The sequence below is a fragment of the Zonotrichia albicollis genome, unplaced genomic scaffold, assembly GCF_047830755.1.
Source record: "Zonotrichia albicollis isolate bZonAlb1 unplaced genomic scaffold, bZonAlb1.hap1 Scaffold_254, whole genome shotgun sequence".
NCBI lineage: Eukaryota > Metazoa > Chordata > Aves > Passeriformes > Passerellidae > Zonotrichia > Zonotrichia albicollis.
In genome coordinates, this window is record NW_027428428.1 from 2,474,465 (window position 1) to 2,491,576 (window position 17,112).

The following is a 17,112-nucleotide window of genomic DNA, read 5'->3' on the forward strand; positions in this document are numbered from 1 at the left end:
CAGATGAGAGGTGGTCCCCAAGAGGCCAAGGCCAGCACAGAGTGGGTTGTGTGAGGTCACAGGTAGGGCTATGAGAGCACAGAGTTTGTTGTGTGAGGTCAATGAGCAGCTACAGCATCACAGAGGGGATTCTGTGACATCACAAAGCAGGCTGTGACATCATGGCATGGCTGGATGGCATCATAGAGCAGGCTGTGAGGTGAAAGTGTGTGCTGTGCCATTACAGAGTAGCAGTATGACATCACAGAGAGGGGTTTGTGACATCACTGAGGGGGTTGTGACATCACACAGCTGTCTCTGACATCATAGGGTAGAATGAGCGGCCACAGAGCAGATCGTGCCATCATAGAGGCTGGCTCTATGACATCAGAGAGTGGGTTGTGACATCACTGGGTGGCTATGTAACATCATAGGACAGGCTGTGACATCACATAGTGACTTTCTGACACCACAGAATCTTCTGTGAAATCACAGTGCAGGTGCATGACATTCCAGGGTGACATCCCAGAGCTGGCTCTGTGACATCATTGGGGTGCTGCGTGATGTCTCAGAGCCGGCAGTGACATCACAGATGACTGTGTGACATTGCAAAAGGGCTGTGTGACATCACAGGGGCTGTGTGACATCACAGATGGCTGTGTGAGGTCACTGGGGAGGTCACTCTGCCCTGGCCCCCCTCACAATTCCCCCCAGAGCACTCCAACCCTGCTCATGCACAGCGGGGTCCCCTGTCCCCCCGGGTCCCCCGGCCCCGCAGCCTCCCCCAGAGGATGTTCCATGAGATCGACCCCAGAGCCTGACACTGGGACAGGGGCTGGGGGGCCGGGGCCCTGGGGGTGGCACAGGGGGACAGGGACACCCCGGCAGCATCCCCATGTCCCCCAGGGCCAGAGCCTGGGCCAGGGCTCCTTCACACTGCTACCAACAAGGCCTTGAGAGCACTGAAAAATCCCCAGCAAGGGATCAGCAAACACCAGATTTAATATTAAGAGACAGCAGCACAAAGTTCCTTTACAAGAGTCACTCTGCTCCTGACTGGACAGTTCAGGCACTCCAAGGAAATAAGGCAACAACGAAACCAAATCAAATCCTGTCAATCAAACCAGAAATCAGCCAAGAACTCTTCCTGGGTATGTGTGAGACACAAGGACAGTGAGGGCAAAATAAAAGGAATATGAGCCAAAAGCTTAACAGAGCTCAAACTTAACAGGACTTTACTTATACCTAAACTTTAACTGGTACCTTCAACTCCCCAATTTAGCAAAAGAGCAGCACTTAACACTATTTAACCTTACTTAAAAACCTATGAGTTATAAATTTAACATAGGAATTACACTTAACAATCCTTAACTTAGCTAATAAATTAAATTTAACAACTTGGAAAAAGAACAACTCTTAGCAGCATTTAACTTTGTTTAGACCTCGTGACTTATACTTACTTACTGATAACTGGATATCTGACTGACTCAGCTATCCCAGGCACTCCAACCCCTTTAGAGAGCAGCATTTCTGCCACATTGCCCCAGCACAGGCACTCCTGTGTGCACACAGACACAAAGAGTCAGTACAAGGCACCTGTGATAAATTCCCCTGAGGGCAGGAAATGCTCCCTGTGGATGCTTTGGCATCTCCCCAGCGGGTGGAGGGTTAAACCTGGAGGAGTGGATGGATCGGCCCAGGCTCTGTGGTTATTCAGAATCCCTGAGTGCAGCAAACGGGAGAGTTCCCGGCTGGGAGAGGTCCCACTCAGAGGGAGTCGCTGGCCCAGGAGAGCTCCAAGGGCTCCTTTTGGAGCGCTGTTTCCAGGGCCCCAAGAGAGGGGCTTCAGTCCCAGCAATGGCTCATCCTGGACACACTTGGCACCAACAGCTTTCTTTGGCAGTGTGAGAACAGGGATGTTGTGCTACTGAGGGAACAAAAACAGTTCCCAGGGCTGCTCCTACAGAAACCAGGAGCTGGTTGGGCAGCAGCAGTGCCTGGAGCAGACAGTGTTTGTGATGAGCTGCAGAGGAGCTGAGCCCAGGGGCTGTTGGCCAAGGCCGAGGCCCAAGGAGCATTTCTCAGCTGGCAGGGCAGCCTGAGAAGGGGAGGGGGGAATGCAGCAGCACTGGGCCCATGGAACCAAGGGAACATTGTGACACTGTGGGGCCTCATGGAATCCTAGAAGCACTGTGATACTGCTGGGCCTCATGGAAGCAAGGGGACCGTACTGACACTCTGGCTCCATGGAATGTAGGGATCATTGTGACACTGAGGGATGCCATGAAACCAAGGGTCCATTGTGACACCACAGGGCCTCATGGAACCATGGAGACCATTGTGACACTTTGGGGTGTCATGGAACCAAGGGGCCATTGAGACAATGTGAGACGCCATGGAGCCAAGGTCCATTGTGATATTACAGGGGCTCAGGGAACCTTGGAGACAGCATTAAGAAACTTGACAGCCTCATGGAACCAAGGGGCCATTGTGACACTGAGGGGACTCATGAAATCGTGGAGATCATTGTGACACTCTGAGGCCCCATGGAATAAGCACAGCATTGTGACACTGCAGGGCCTCATGGAACCACTGAGACCATTGTGACCCTAGGGGGTCCCCATAAACCAAGAGCACCATTGTGATACTGTGGGGCCTTGCTAAACCAAACGTCCTTTGTGACACTGTAGGGCTGCATGGAACCAAGGGTCCGTTGTGACATTGCAGGGCCTCGTGTCATCAGTGGTCCATTGTGACACTGGGCTACCAAAGAAGACCATTGTGACACTGCAGGGCTTCACGGAACCTCGAGGCCATGGTGACATTGTGGAACACCATTGAACCAAGGGTTCATTGTGACACTGCAGGGCTGCATGGAACCAAAGCTCCAGGGTGACACAGAGGGGCCTTCTGTCAGCAATGGTCCATTGTGACACTGTGGAACCAAAGAGACCATTGTGACACTGCAAATCCTCAAGGTCCCAAGGTCCATTGTGACATTGCAAGGCCTGATGGAATCATTGGGACCATTGTGACACTGTGGGACTCCATTGAACCAAGGGTCTATTGTGACACTGCAGGGCTTCTTATAATCAAGGAGCCCTTGTGACACTGCTGGACCCCATAGAAACAGGTCACCATTATGGCACTGTGGGGCCTCATAGATCCAAGGCACCATTGTGACAGTGTGGGGCCCCATAAAACCAAAGGAACAAAGAACAGGTCTGGTTGGTTTGGCCTCCCAGGGGCCACCTGACTGGTCCAGCTGACCCTGGCATGTTGAGGATCTCTTCTCATCTGCTGCTGAAGCACGAGGACTCCATGCTTTCCTTCCTATGGAAAAGAACTCTCCTTCTCCTCCAGGAACCCATGGTCAGATTTGGGATTTCTCCTCCGAATTTCCTTATATCCAGGGATTGTTCCCATAGGAATATTGCCAGTACAAATCTGGCTGCAGTGGTTTCACAAGGGTCACTTCCCATCTGTCCCCAAAACATTGGGGAAATCTCTGCGCTTTCCTTTTTATGGGAAAGGACGATCCTGCTTCTCCAGGTGTCCATGGCCGAGATTGTGTTTTCACCTCCAAAATTCCCTAAATCCAAAGACTGCTCCCAGACAAAATCTGACTTTCCTGTCAAGTCTGGCTGGCCTTGGTCTAGTGAGGCTCTCACTTGCCTTCCAAACACTGGGGCTCTGTGCTTTCCTTCCTACAGAAAAGAAATTTCCTTCTCATCCAGATGCCATAGCCTGACTTGGGATTTCCACTCCAACATTGCCTTACTCTGAGAGGAGGAGGAGAGGAGGAGATTCTTGGCCTGAAACATTTCATGTTGGGAGGAGGAAGAAGCAGGTCCAGCCCTGCCCTGCCCCGGAACCCCAATCCCCCCAGAGCCTCTATCCCAGCCCAGCAGTGGCTGCCAGACCCTGGCACAGCACAGGCAATGCTCCACAGCCACCTCTGCAGCCCCAGCCCAGCTCCTGAGGGACCCAAGTGAGCTGGGGGAGCCCAAGTCCCACCTGGGGGAAGGACCCAGGAAGACCAAGGGAAATTGAAGGCTGACCACAAGGCAAGCACACATCTTGACCCTACCTCCTCTTGGAATTTCCACCTGAACAGTGCTGGAATCCAGGAGTTGGTAGCTCTGTGTGTGCTTCCCTGCATCTTTTTGCCTTGCTCTCTTTCTGTGTCTTCTTCTGTTTCTGTGCTCCTGCAAATTTTGATTCACATTAAATGGAAGAGGCTTAGAATTTGTGAAGTTGAATGGCTCAAGTCAGTGCTTTGAGAAGTGTTTTATGTTGACTGAATGTCTGTTGTAATTTGAGATGAGAAGAAAGATACTGAAGACGTCTCTAAGAAACAGATGTTAAAGATGAAAAAGCCCAGGAACCTCCTCCTCTTTCTTTTCCAGTCAACAACGAAGAAGCGGGCCCTGGCCCTGGCCCCCATCTCCCAAACCAAACCAAACCAAACCAAACCAAACCAAACCAAACCAAACCAAGCAACCCTGCCATGGGCTGAGGCCCTTCTCACCTCCCCAGGCTGCCCCTCTCCACATTGGCCCCATTCTAACCAAACCAAACCCCAACAACTCCCAAACAGGAAAACAAGAGGCTACAAAACCCCAACCAGAACAAAGCAAGACACAGCTATTGAAATCTTACCAAGTCCCCCCCCCCAACACAACTAAAACAAAAAACCCCTACAACCTACAACCCATACAAAATAACCTTACAACTAAAAACTTAAACATAAAAAAAACCAAAAACCAACAATAAAACTAATTGTAGCACAACACAACCACGACTTCCACCACAAGTTACTGGCAGGTCAGATGTTAACCCTTTCAATACTTCAATCCTCCCTTGAGTTAAAGAAAAAACAAAATGCAAGCATATAAAAAAACTACATAAAATCATCAAAGTCAGTAAAGAAGAAATGAAATCCTAATTTAAAAGAAAGAAAAAAATACCTTACTATTAAAACTAAAATCCTCCTATAAACTATAAAGAAAAAACTATTTTACTTTATAAAACTATTTTAAAAATTTAAATTTGTATCAAACAAAGACCTCCATGCTAAAATAAACAAATGTTAAAAATCCTGCAATTTCATAAGGAGTTTAAACAAAAAAAAAAAGTAATTCAGTATCCCCAAGACAAGATCTCTATTCCCAGAGATAAAAATAATTTAAAAAGTAAATAATAAAAACTTTATTATAACTCATCTTTAAAACAATACCCCAAAAGTCAACATGGCCCATCAACAAGCAATAAAAAAGCTTGTAGCTATAAAGACAATTTCCCAATAACGAAGTTCCCCAGACAACTGTTATTCATGACAAAATAAAGTACCACCACAAAAAAATTCCTCCTGTAAAAAACCTCCATAATCTTAACAAGAAAAACTTATCACCCTAAAACTAAAAAAAAGATAATTCTAGAATTAGTAAATCACTAGAAACTTTAAGTTTAGTTTCTTTATATTGTCAGGTTTAAAAAAAGTTGTAAAGAAAAAAAAAGTGTTCTAAAGAATTTATTTAAATTCTTACTACCTTTTTTCTTTTATTTGCTTTTAATAAAATTTTCTTTATACCCTTTAAAAATTTTATGTCTACTTTACCTTTCTCGTAATCCTATCTCACAGCAAAATAAACATATAAATAATTAACCAAAACTAAAACTGACCACATTCAACAATCCATTTATTAAGAAATCTCAAGATGGGAAAAATCTTAAATTAACAAACGAAAACCACTACAATGTTATCATTAACCCTTTCCCAAAGTTTCTCTGGTTTTCTAAATCTGTCAGTAAACGCTGTTTGGTTGGTTTGGGCTCCTGAGATTCTCTTATTGGTATTTCTTCAGGGAGTCCAACTCAGAGTACACAAACAACTGTAATTCCTTTTAAATGTCTCCTTGAGAGAATTGTTTGGGGGATGGGAATTAGGGCTTGTGTGTCCTGCTTGGCCCAGCCCAGGCAGGGCTTTCCCAGCCACATTCCACACTCCATTGCCCAGCTGGAGCCGCTGGTGCCTCTGAGTTGTGCTGCCCCAGCCCCAGGGACGCTCTCCTTGTCTGCCCATTCCCCCACGGTCTCTGGGCAGGGATGGCCTCAGTGGGGGCTGCTGACATCCTCAGCACCTTGGAGGCTGCTGCTGAATTTTCCTGCTGCAGAGGCTTGTTCAGCCTTCAGCTCTTGAGTGCAGGAATTCAGTGTCCCAGGGCTCATTAACATTCAGAACACCTTAAAAAGCCAAGCCTCTGGGAATCATTTGATTTCAGTTTCCTAATAATTTGTAGTTAAGTAGATCTCAGTAGTGTATTCAAAGACATGATATTTAAAAAGACAGTGAGAAAAGATTTTTTAGGTCCAGTTTAGTTTTGTTTTCCTGTTAATTCATTGATATGTGCAATTGTCAATTGACGCTGAATCCAAGTATCACCTCATGCAGTTTGAATACATATGAAAATCAAGACCCTCCATGGCTGACAATCAATCAGACTCTGTTCCCACCCCCACCCCAACATTTCCCCCATCCAAGCCCTGGCACTCAGAGCAGCCTTGTGCAAATCTGAGCTCCCTCCAGCCCAGGCTGCACCTGCAGCTTTCAGCTCCTTGGCTCCAACTCCCACCTGCTTTCCTTGGAGAAGGAGCTGCCCGAGACACAGAGGGATGTGGAGAGTTTTGTCAAAGAGTGGCTTGAGGAGAGAGGACACAGCCGAATTAATTTTGTAAAGATGTCCTAACTAGGGCAGAGGCCTTTTTGCAGGCAGGGTGTATGTTGGGAATGTAGCTGACTAGAGAATGGAAAAGTACAAGACAGTGGTTAATTCCAAATCTTGCACCTGCAAGATAAGGTATCCTTGGGCCTAGCGGAGTATGATAAAGAAATGGACAGCGAGACGTGAGAAGTAGAGAACGTAGGCCCAAAGGAATGTGGAGGAGTTAATGGCATAGTTTAACCAATAGATCGCTTGGCTTACAGAATATTGATAAGCTTATTATTTGCTGTATAAGTGTTCCATGCTTTCTTCAATAAACTGGACCTGTGATGAACCAGCTGGTGTCCGGGTCTCCTTCTCTCGACAGAGGGATGTTCATTTGTTGTCAGCCAACAAAGCCAAGGGAAGGAACAGCTCCATCAGATGCAAAAGCCATTCTTCTCCCTGGCTCTGCCTTGCACCTGAACCTCACAGCCTCTCATGTTTCCTTCATCCCTTCTTTGTCAGGGACTTTCTGGGACAACGGAGCTCTGCTCTGGGGATGGAGGGAGACGCAGGTGCTACCGCTGGGATGGGAGCCACAACTCATCAGGTTTGTGTCCTTTGGGGGTCAGGAACTGTTGAGACTCAGAGGCACAGAAAGTTTCTCTTCATGGCCAACAGACCACAGTTGAACAGGACACGGTTTAGTAACAATCACGCTCTTCCCTGAGCTATGGGCAACATCCCAGCAGTGTCTGATGATTCTGCCATCCACAGGTGATTTCCATACTAAAATTACTTTCAGACAAACATGGTTTTATGATAGATAAAAACACAATTCAGTTCTTGCATCAGGATGCTCATCCTGGTGTGGTGCAAAACAGCTCCAACAATTCCTGGTTTGCAAAGCTGTCAGTGGTGGATGGAGAAGAGAGGTCAGGCTGCTCTTGGTGTTGAGGAAAAGCTGAAAGCAGCCTGACTCATTTCATCTCCTCATGCTCTGGCTGATCTCTCCTTTCCCCTTCCACCCTTTGGCTTTTTTCTCCCCCCAGCCCCCCGGTGAAGACCCTGGCTCTGTGTTCTCCATCCCCTCCTCACTGGCACTGCCAGGCTGGGATGAGGAGCCCTTCAGCCTTCCCTGCTCCAGGCTGGGCAAGCCCAGCTCCCTCAGCCTCTGCTCACAGCCCAAGGGCTCCAGCCCCACCTTGGAGGCCCTTCCCAGACCCTGCTCCAGCTGCCAGACATCTTTCCTGCCCTGGGCAACCCAAACCAGGTCTCAGTGACCTGGATAATCCCTGTCCTTGATGTCTTGGTACCACAGCCCTGGCCCCTTGTCCCCTGTCAGGCTCTGGGGTGGATCCTGTGGAACATCCTTTGGTGGAGGCTGTGGCTCCAGGTGGGCCAGGGGGATCCCGGTGGACAGGGACCCTGCTGGGCATGAACAGCATTGGACTTGTTGGGAGAAACTGTGAGGGGGAGCTGGGGTGGAGTGACCAACCCAGTGACCTGACACAGCCCTGCTGGGATGTCACACAGCCCCTCTGTTGTGGGCTTAAGATATCGTGTTATCTGGGAGATCTTGCGATATTACGCCTAACCCTTCTCCCTTTACCGTTGTCCTGCCGTAACCCCCTGTTATAAATTACCCCTGTTGGCAGTTAATAAAGGCCATTTCACTGTCCACCACATTGGTGTCAGCGTGTCTTGGTCCGTGTGGCAGGGGTGCTGCCACAGAGCCGTGCTTGACCCGGGACACCACACCATAGCTCCTGTAGTGGCGGCAACAAGCGGTGCCGGGAACCCGGGATTGAAGCCGGAAGCGGGAATCGCCTGGGCGAGGAAATGGCAACCGGAGCAGCGGGACTGCCTCCGACGGGGAGGACCCTCCCGGAGGACCAACGAAAGGGGGAAAATCCCCCATTGGGAGTTCGGCGAAAGAGGAAGGCTCGCGCCAGAGGACCGACGAAGGAGGAAGGCTCACGTCGGGGCGGTGGAGGAGGAAGTTTCGCGCCGGGCAATCGGCGAAGGAGAAGAGCTGTCGCTGCAGCCGACGGAAGAGGAAGGCTCGCGTCGTGATTGGCGCATGAGAAAGGCTCACACCAGGCTAGCGAAAGAGGAGGGCTCGCGCCGAGGGACCAGTGAGGGGGAGAATGGAGTCCCTTTTTAAGGTCATTTTTAAATTATGGGGCAGTGTTATGCAGGCTGTTGGGCAGGAGCGGGGAGAGTGGGGGGCCGCCCAGGACTGCTTGCGGGAGGGGCCCTATCAGGATGTGGGTGATTATGAGTCCACAGAGGGTTATGATTTGCAGCCACGGGAACGCCCCCGGGTAGGAAAAAAAAAGATCATTTTGGGACGGGCTCCTGGAGGAAGCCCGAGCAGCAGCCGTTGATTCAGAAGTGCCGTGCGGGGCCGTTAGCCCAAGGGCGCGGAGCCCAGCCGATAAGCTGGGAGCGCGGAGCGGAGCGGGGCCGCCATTGATTCGGGCTCCGAGGGAGCCTGGGCGGGGCCTCCGCCCTGCGTGCCGCGGAGCGGCCGGCCCCCGAAAAGGGGAGGGCGCCGCTCCGAGGGGGCCTGGGCGGGGCCTCCACCCTACGCGCCGCGGAGCGGTGAGCCCTTGAAAGGGGAGAACATGGACGCGGCCGCCGCCGCGATCGGCGGAGATAGTGGAGGGCTGCAAGTTAACGCAGGCATGCGCGGGCACTAGAGAGGGAAGGAGCACGGAGGGAAAGCTGACGTTGCTCTGAGTGTGTTCAGTCGGAGATCGCGTTACAGCAGGAGGCGGGGCGAGTTTAGAGGCAGGGAGCGGTCCGGGGCTAAGGCAGAAGGAAGGTTCGGGAACCTGGAAGTCACCAGTCAGTCGAGTTTTGGGACTGACTCGGACTGGGATGAGTGGTTTCCTGAGCAGTCCGCTGCTGATCCCGATTCTTATTCTGGCTCTTCTGATACAGAGGAAGAAGGAGTGAGGGCACATAAGGGTAGCCACCACAGTCCTCCTGTTTGGGTCAAGGAACAAACCCCCTTCATGAACTGGAAGAAGAAAAATCGAAGCAGTCGGGAAATGATACATTGGTGGCTGAAATTCAGGAGAAAGTGGAGTCTTTAGAGAATGAAAAAAATCTATCCAGTCACAAATTGATGAGGCCAAGTCCACCCTAAAAGTGTATCAGATTAGTACTGAGAGACTCAAGACATCTGTTCAAGATGCAGTAGATGAAAACAGCCATCTCCAGGAAAGTGAGAAACAACTTTTACAAGAAGCTGAAGGATGGGGTGAATGATTTAGTGAACTAAATGAACAAACAAAGATGTTTGGGTCTTCTAAAACAGATGTAGAAGAAGTTTTGAAAAATAGAGAGCCAAATCAAGTCACTGACACAATATATACTGAACATGAAAGACTGGAGTTCAGGAATACAGGAAGATGGTGACACTGAAGACAACCACTGGGACACAGATATAAAGGGGGAAACAGAGAACGGAGAGCACTTAGATGATGAGCGAAAATGAACTGTAAAAAAATTGATCTATGCTGCAAAGTTAAATGCTTGTTTAAAGACCATGGAAGCAGAAAGAGACCAAGTGCATTCAAAACTATCTGATGAAAATAAAGCTAAAGAAGAACTTATGCAATGCATAGAAACCGTCCAAAGCCAGCAAGCTTCCTTGCAGTCTGAGAATGAATCTTTTGAAAGTGAAGTTCATAATCTTCAGCAGAAACTTAATGACTGAGCTTTATCAAGAAAATGAAATGAAACTACGCAGGAAGTTGACATTAGAAGAGAGGGAGCGTCTACAGAAGGAAGAAAAGCTTTCTAAAGTAGATGAAAAAATTATTCATGCTGCTGAAGAACTTAACAGCTACAGAGAGCGAGCAAAGGACCTGGAAGAAGAGCTGGAGAGAACCATTCGTTCTTATGAGAATCAGATTACTTCACATAAGAAAAAAGCTCATGATAATTGGCTGACAGCCCGAGCAGCTGAAACTGCTCCAACTTTATTGGAAGGTCCTTTAAGACTTTCACCTATGCTTTCAGGTGGAGGAGGAGGAAGAGGATGCAGAGGACCAGCTGCCATGTACGAAGCTGGAAGTGAAAGAGGAGAGCTGAATTCTGATAGATTAACTGATCCCCACAACCACCATCAGATGCTGGATCCCTGTCTCCTCCTTGGGAAAGAGAACACAGGATAATTCTGCCTCCACCAGGTGAGGCTTATGCTGATCCAGCTCATCCAGCTCGGAGACAAGGAAGACTTTTCCCTAATCCTCCAAATACTGCAAGACTTTCTGGACCAGCAGAACTACGAGCTTACAATGTTCAGTCTTTTGATAAAACAGATGGGCAAACATCTTCAGAACATAGTCCACAAACAGAACCAAGTTTTAGTGCTCTTTGCAGATCTAGGATAGTTTGCATGCTTAGCACTGTAAATCTTTAAAATGCAAAATGTAACATGGCTCAGCTTATGCACCTCATTTAGAGTCTGTTTTTGTTGACACAAAGAATAGTTTCAGTATGTCATGAGTATCATTGTAATGCCCTTCAGAAATAATACCTGCATGATGGTAGATATTAGAAAAATTTTAGTTGTTCTGGTGTGTACAGAGCCCTTCAGCTCACCACAAAATGGGAGAGACAAAGCCATATAAATATAAGTGAAATTCGCACAAAATGGAAAAGGGATAATGGTTTGAACACATATACATTGTAAGACCTCCGTCCTTCCCTGACTGCTGTGTTTTCTTTTTTAAATTGTGAACTTTTAGGGACTGACCCTCAACAAATGAATACCTTGACTAGAATATTAGAGATCAACCCTGTTAGGAACTCTAGATGCTAATGAAATACAGATTATGTAAATATGTATGACTTGTAGTCCTTAAAGGAGAGTCTAAGACTTTATGGGTAATCACTCTCTGTGTTAGCAGATAGAGGTGCACTTTCCTCCTTTGTTTTCCCTGTGGTAGCACAAATCCTTCTCTCTCTTTGTGAAGTAGTCCAGCTGCTGTGGAAAGCCACCTCATGGCTGGTGTCCACCACAGTAAAATGCATCGTGTGTTAATCAGACAGAACAAGGAATAGGAAAATAGCCTGGATGCAAACGTTTCACAAATCTCAGTGATGTGGAGAAAACAAAGAAACCTGCTGAGTCCACCCTGTAGTGACTTTGTGGATGAAGATGAGCCCTGCCCACCTTTGCTCCTCACAACAGTGGTTCAGTCAAGCAGTTGGAGCCCTGACCACCCAGTGCTCCCAGCAAGAGTATTTTCAGCTTGACTCAATCAGATTCTTTTCCCAGAGGCACACATGATCCAGCTGAAGCCATTTAACTCTTTCCACGTGAGCCTGCTGAGCTTAACCTCTCCCACCTGTCAGCCCTGTGCACATCAGTGAAGTTCCTGGAGGAAAGAAAACTGCCAAGAAGCAGCAAGAGGGTGAAACAATGAATGTTAACTCAAAAAATGTGAATTGTTTGTAATTTCCTGTGGAAAAGCTTCAGACATCTAACCTCAAGCCAGAGGGATTTGTCACCAGGAGCTATAGACTCAGTCTCTTCAAGGAGGGGAGTATCTAGGATGGTGATCAAACTGGTTGGCTGCCACAAGGATGGTGAATAATTGCTTCTGAATATAAATAATTACTTCTATATTTTCCTGGTCCAGCGTGTCAGACATATTCTGAACATACCTGATGGTTCACCCAGGAAGGTTAGGAGGCATTTAGGTACTTCCTTGGACATCTGTGAACTGCCTAGACAGAAGGTAGGGGCCCAAATGCACAAAGTGGGACATGCCCAGGCAGGCAGAGGGTGGACTTGGAGCTCCCAAGTGAACTGATTTCAGGTACTGCTACAGAAGCCACCCAGACTGCTCTCTGAGAGTTCAGCTTGGCAGGGCTGTGCTGTTGCCAGCATTGACACAAAATCAGTAACCTGAACCTCAGTATGGACTCCAGTTTCTTTGCTATTCTTGCTGTGTGAACGTATTGTAGTAAAACTAGACCTCTGGATCAGATGAGTGGAAGAACTAAGAAGATCCACAAGCTAGGACAAGCTAATACCAAGGCTGTCTGAGTAATGGAAGCACTGGGTAAATGCTTGCAGAGTGTTTTACCATTTGCAGTCCATATAAGCTGCAAACAACATGTGTCTAGCATACAGTTTCCTGAATAGAACAATATATTCCCACTGTCCTTGAAAATCCTTCCAGTCCCAGCCAGAGGATCACATGAAAGCTGTTGTAACTCTGGCTGTGGAGGAGTATGAAGAAGACATTCACCAATACCTCCGAGAGACAGAAGTACAGAGACTTTGTACATGACAGTGAAAAATTAACTAGGAGAGTGGAAAACAGGTTGGAGGTTGGTACTTGCAGGGCGAGGGTACGCAGCCATAAAGAAAGACAGTAAAATCACATGGTGCCCACTCAAATCAATAAAACCAGACCTTCAGGGCAAAGACTAACGAAATCTGAAAAGCTTCTTTTGCAGAACTGGACCCTCAGACATCCCCATGGCCCGCATACCCCACTCCCAGAAGGCAGTGCCGAGTCATCAGGCAGCCCGATGGCAGACTACATCGGGGTTGTGAAAAAACCCAGTGAGAGGCTGGTGCAAAGAAGAACAGGGGGAAAGAGAAAAAGAGCTTAGCACTTGTCCCAAGTGGTATCCGTCAGGCGGAGTTGGAACTCTGGCGAAGTTCTGACTCTACTTAGATGGAATACCCATCAACCCAGAACTTTTCCTGCGCCAAGGGTCCAAAGGGTGTTTTGGGGAGAACATGAGTCTGGACTTGGGCTCTCCAAAACACCCTGGTTTTAAAGTCAAATAGATCGCAGATTCTGGGAGGACAGTTTGGTGCTGTGATGACAACACATAAGCTGAGCAAGTCCTGCAAAAATGCCCGAAGTCAAAGTTCAATCAGCCCCATGACTGATCGCCCTGTGTTTTAAATAAGTTCATATTTTTTTTACAAAACCAGTTAGAGATAGTTATGTTTTGTGTGTGTTACATTGCTAAACTTTTCATTTGTTAAATATTTACACTCACAAGTTTGTTAAAAGTTGTTTGTTTTGTGGCAGTTACAAGTTTGTTACTGTCCCACTAGGCAGTTTTAACGTTATCATTTCCTATGTTTTTAATAGGTCATGAAGAGGGGGGAGGGAAATGTGGGCTTAAGATATCGTGTTATCTGGGAGATCTCGCGATATTATGCCTAACCCCTCTCCCTTTACCCTTGCCCTGCCGTTACCCCCTGTTATAAATGACCCCTGTTGGCAGTTAATAAAGGCCATTTCACTGTCCACCACATTGGTGTCAGCGTGTCTTGGCCCATGTGGCAGGGGTGCTGCCACAGAGCTGTGCTCGACCTGGGACACCACATCATAGCCCCTGTAGTGGCGGCAGCACTCTGTGATGCCACAGCCTGCTCTGTCATGTCACATCCCATTCTCTAATGTCACACAACTGGTCTCTGATGTTACAGCTAAATCTGTGATGTCACAGCCCATTCTCTAATGTCACACAGATGGTCTCTGATGTCACAGACAACTCTGTGATGTCACAGCCCATTCTCTAATGTCACACAACTGGTCTCTGATGTTACAGCCAAATCTCTGATATCATCATGTGCTCTGTGATGTCAGACTGCTGCCCTGTGCTGTCACAGCTTGCTCTGTGATGTCATAAATGCAATTTATGATGCTGTAGCTTTTCCATGACCTCCTATCCTCCACTCTCTGATGTCAGAGCCCACTTTGTCACCTCATGTTACCAGATGATCAGTTATCTACACCAGCTGAGCTCACACCTGGAGCTTGTTCCCCAAAACCGCAGGCCTATGGAAACCACACAATGCCCATTGTGTGAGAAGAGGAACTAAAAGTTTACCAGCCTCCTGCCAGCTCAGCCTGGCCCACTGGAACACTGGGGTCCACGACCACCAGAGAGACCCCCAGAAGAGAAGAACACATGGGTAAAGGGGAGGGGAAATATGTTAATGATTTTGGCAAAATGATTATCATATGTAAGTTTAGTCCAGGAAAATCAATGAATATGTGTGCAATATACAGAGTATAAACAGAAAATTTCCTGCACTCAGCCTGCACGGCTTTGGGAGGAGCTATCCCCCGTGCATCCAGCTGAATAAAGAATGCTGCTTCTTAATGCTATACTGGGGTTAAGGAGTTTTCTGTTTTGCCGAATTTTTGGTAACACTTCCACTGCCAAGGACAGCTCTGTCTCCTGCTGTTCACAAACAGAGAAGGGCTGGTGGCAGATGTAGGGCTCAGAGGCTGCCTGGGGAACAGTGACCATGAAATAATCAAGTTTTCAATGTTCTGTGAAAGAAGGAGGGGCAGCTACCAAACTTCCACACTGCAATTAGGAAGGGCAGACTTTGACCTGTTTAGGATGCAGAACTGGGGAGTACTGAATCAGGCACTGATTCTTTGAAAGAGAAACAGCCCTTAAAAAGAAAGGGGACTGGGAACATGGACTCATGTCAAGAAAGTTATCTTCAGGGGGAAGGAGCAGCCTGTCCCAGTGTGGCAGAAGATGAGCTGGTGAAGAAAATGACTGGCCTGGCTGCCCATGGAGCTTTTATGGGAACTCAGGGGAAAAAAGAGGACGCAACTTTTGACAGAAGGTCATGAAACTTAGGAAGTGTTTAAGAATGTTATTTGGTGATGCAGAAAGAAAAGTTGAGAAGCGATGTTGTAATCTTTGCTGCAGTCCCAGCTCTCTGGCTCTTCTCCTTTCTCTGCAGCACTCTTCTCAGGGGTTCCTCCTGGGCTCTCGACCCACCCCTATTTATCTCAGTTACCCTCACGAGCCACAGCTGTTGCCCAACTAAGGACCCTGCAGCTGCAGCTCGTTTGGAGTAACTTAGAACCACATAGGTCTTACAATACAACATATATTTAGGCCCCCACATTTCCCCTTTTTCTTTTAACAATTATACGATTATAATACACATACAGTTCCAGCTCTCAGGCTGCCACAGCTCTCGGCTGTCTTTAGATGTTCCAAGGCTCTTTTCCTTAAAGGCCATATTCTTACAGCTTTCTGCTGCTACAGCTCCTTAATTCAAAGGCCATATTATGTTCTACAGTCCCAGCTCTCAGGCTGCCACAGCTCTCGGCTGTCCTATCTTTTATAGTCCCAGCTCTCTGGCTGCTACTCCAAAGTCCCAGCTCTCAGGCTGATATTCCAAAGTCCCAGCTCTCGGCTGTCACAGCTCTCGGCTGTCTGGGGGATTCCATACCTTCTCTCTCTTGATGTTTGGCTGCATGTTCGTCTTCACACGGGGCCACCAATTGTTGTAATCTTTGCTGCAGTCCCAGCTCTCTGGCTCTTCTCCTTTCTCTGCAGCACTCTTCTCAGGGGTTCCTCCTGGGCTCTCGACCCACCCCTATTTATCTCAGTTACCCTCACGAGCCACAGCTGTTGCCCAACTAAGGACCCTGCAGCTGCAGCTCGTTTGGAGTAACTTAGAACCACATAGGTCTTACAATACAACATATATTTAGGCCCCCACAAAGCGAAAGCTCAGTTAGAGCATTACCTGGCCACTTCTGTAAAAAATAATAAAAAATGTTATTACGAATAAATTAATAGCAAAACATGGGATGAGGAGAACATCTACTCTTTTTTTTTGGATGCAGTGGAGAATACAGTAACTAAAGATAAAGAAAAGGCTAAGCTACTTAACACCTTGTTTCTCTCAATTTTCGATATTAGCACAGGTTTTCTTCAGGACAAGTGTTCTCCTGAGCTGGTGGATGGGCACAGGGAGCAGAACAGCCCCTGTAATCCAGGAGGAAGAAGTTGTTGACCTGCTGATCCTCTCACATGCTCACAGGTGTCTCTGGGACTAGATGGGATCCATCCTAGGGGGGTGGGGGAGCTGGTGGATGAGCTCCCCAAGCTGCTCTCCATCATTTACCATCAGTGCTGGCTCAGCAGGGAGGTCCCAGAGGACTGGAGGTGCCAGTGTGAGCCCATCCCCAAGAAGGGCTGGAAGGAGGAGCTGGGGAACTCCAGGCCTGTCAGCCTGACCTGGGTGCCTGGCAAGGCTATGGAACAGATCACCTTGAGTGCCATCACAGAACGCCCACATGGTGGCTGAGGGATCAGAGCCAGCCACCGTGGATTTCAGTATCTGCACTGATGATCTGCATGAGGAGAGTAAGTCCAGCATCAGCAAATTTGCAGATGGCACTAAGCTGGGTGTGAATGTTGATCTGCTGGAGGGTAGGAGGGCTCTGCACAGGCCCTGGAAAGGCTGGATCCAGGGCCCAAATCCAACAAGGTGAGGTTTTACAAGTCCAATTGCCGGGTCCTTCACTTTGGCCACAACAACCCCTGCAGCACTACAGGCAGGGGACAGAGTGGCTGGACAGCAGCCAGGCAGAAAAGGAACTTGGGG

At 48.1% G+C, this 17,112-nt stretch overlaps 1 long non-coding RNA gene and 1 pseudogene across 1 annotated transcript in view; both read left to right on the forward strand.

Annotated features, from left to right (window-relative positions):
- The window catches only part of LOC141727749 (cTAGE family member 2-like), a 33,740-nt pseudogene extending 22,616 nt beyond the window's left edge, over window positions 1-11,124 (forward strand).
- LOC141727738 (uncharacterized) overlaps window positions 1-17,112 on the forward strand; it is a 667,665-nt gene that overhangs the window by 580,864 nt on the left and 69,689 nt on the right. The window lies entirely within an intron of this gene.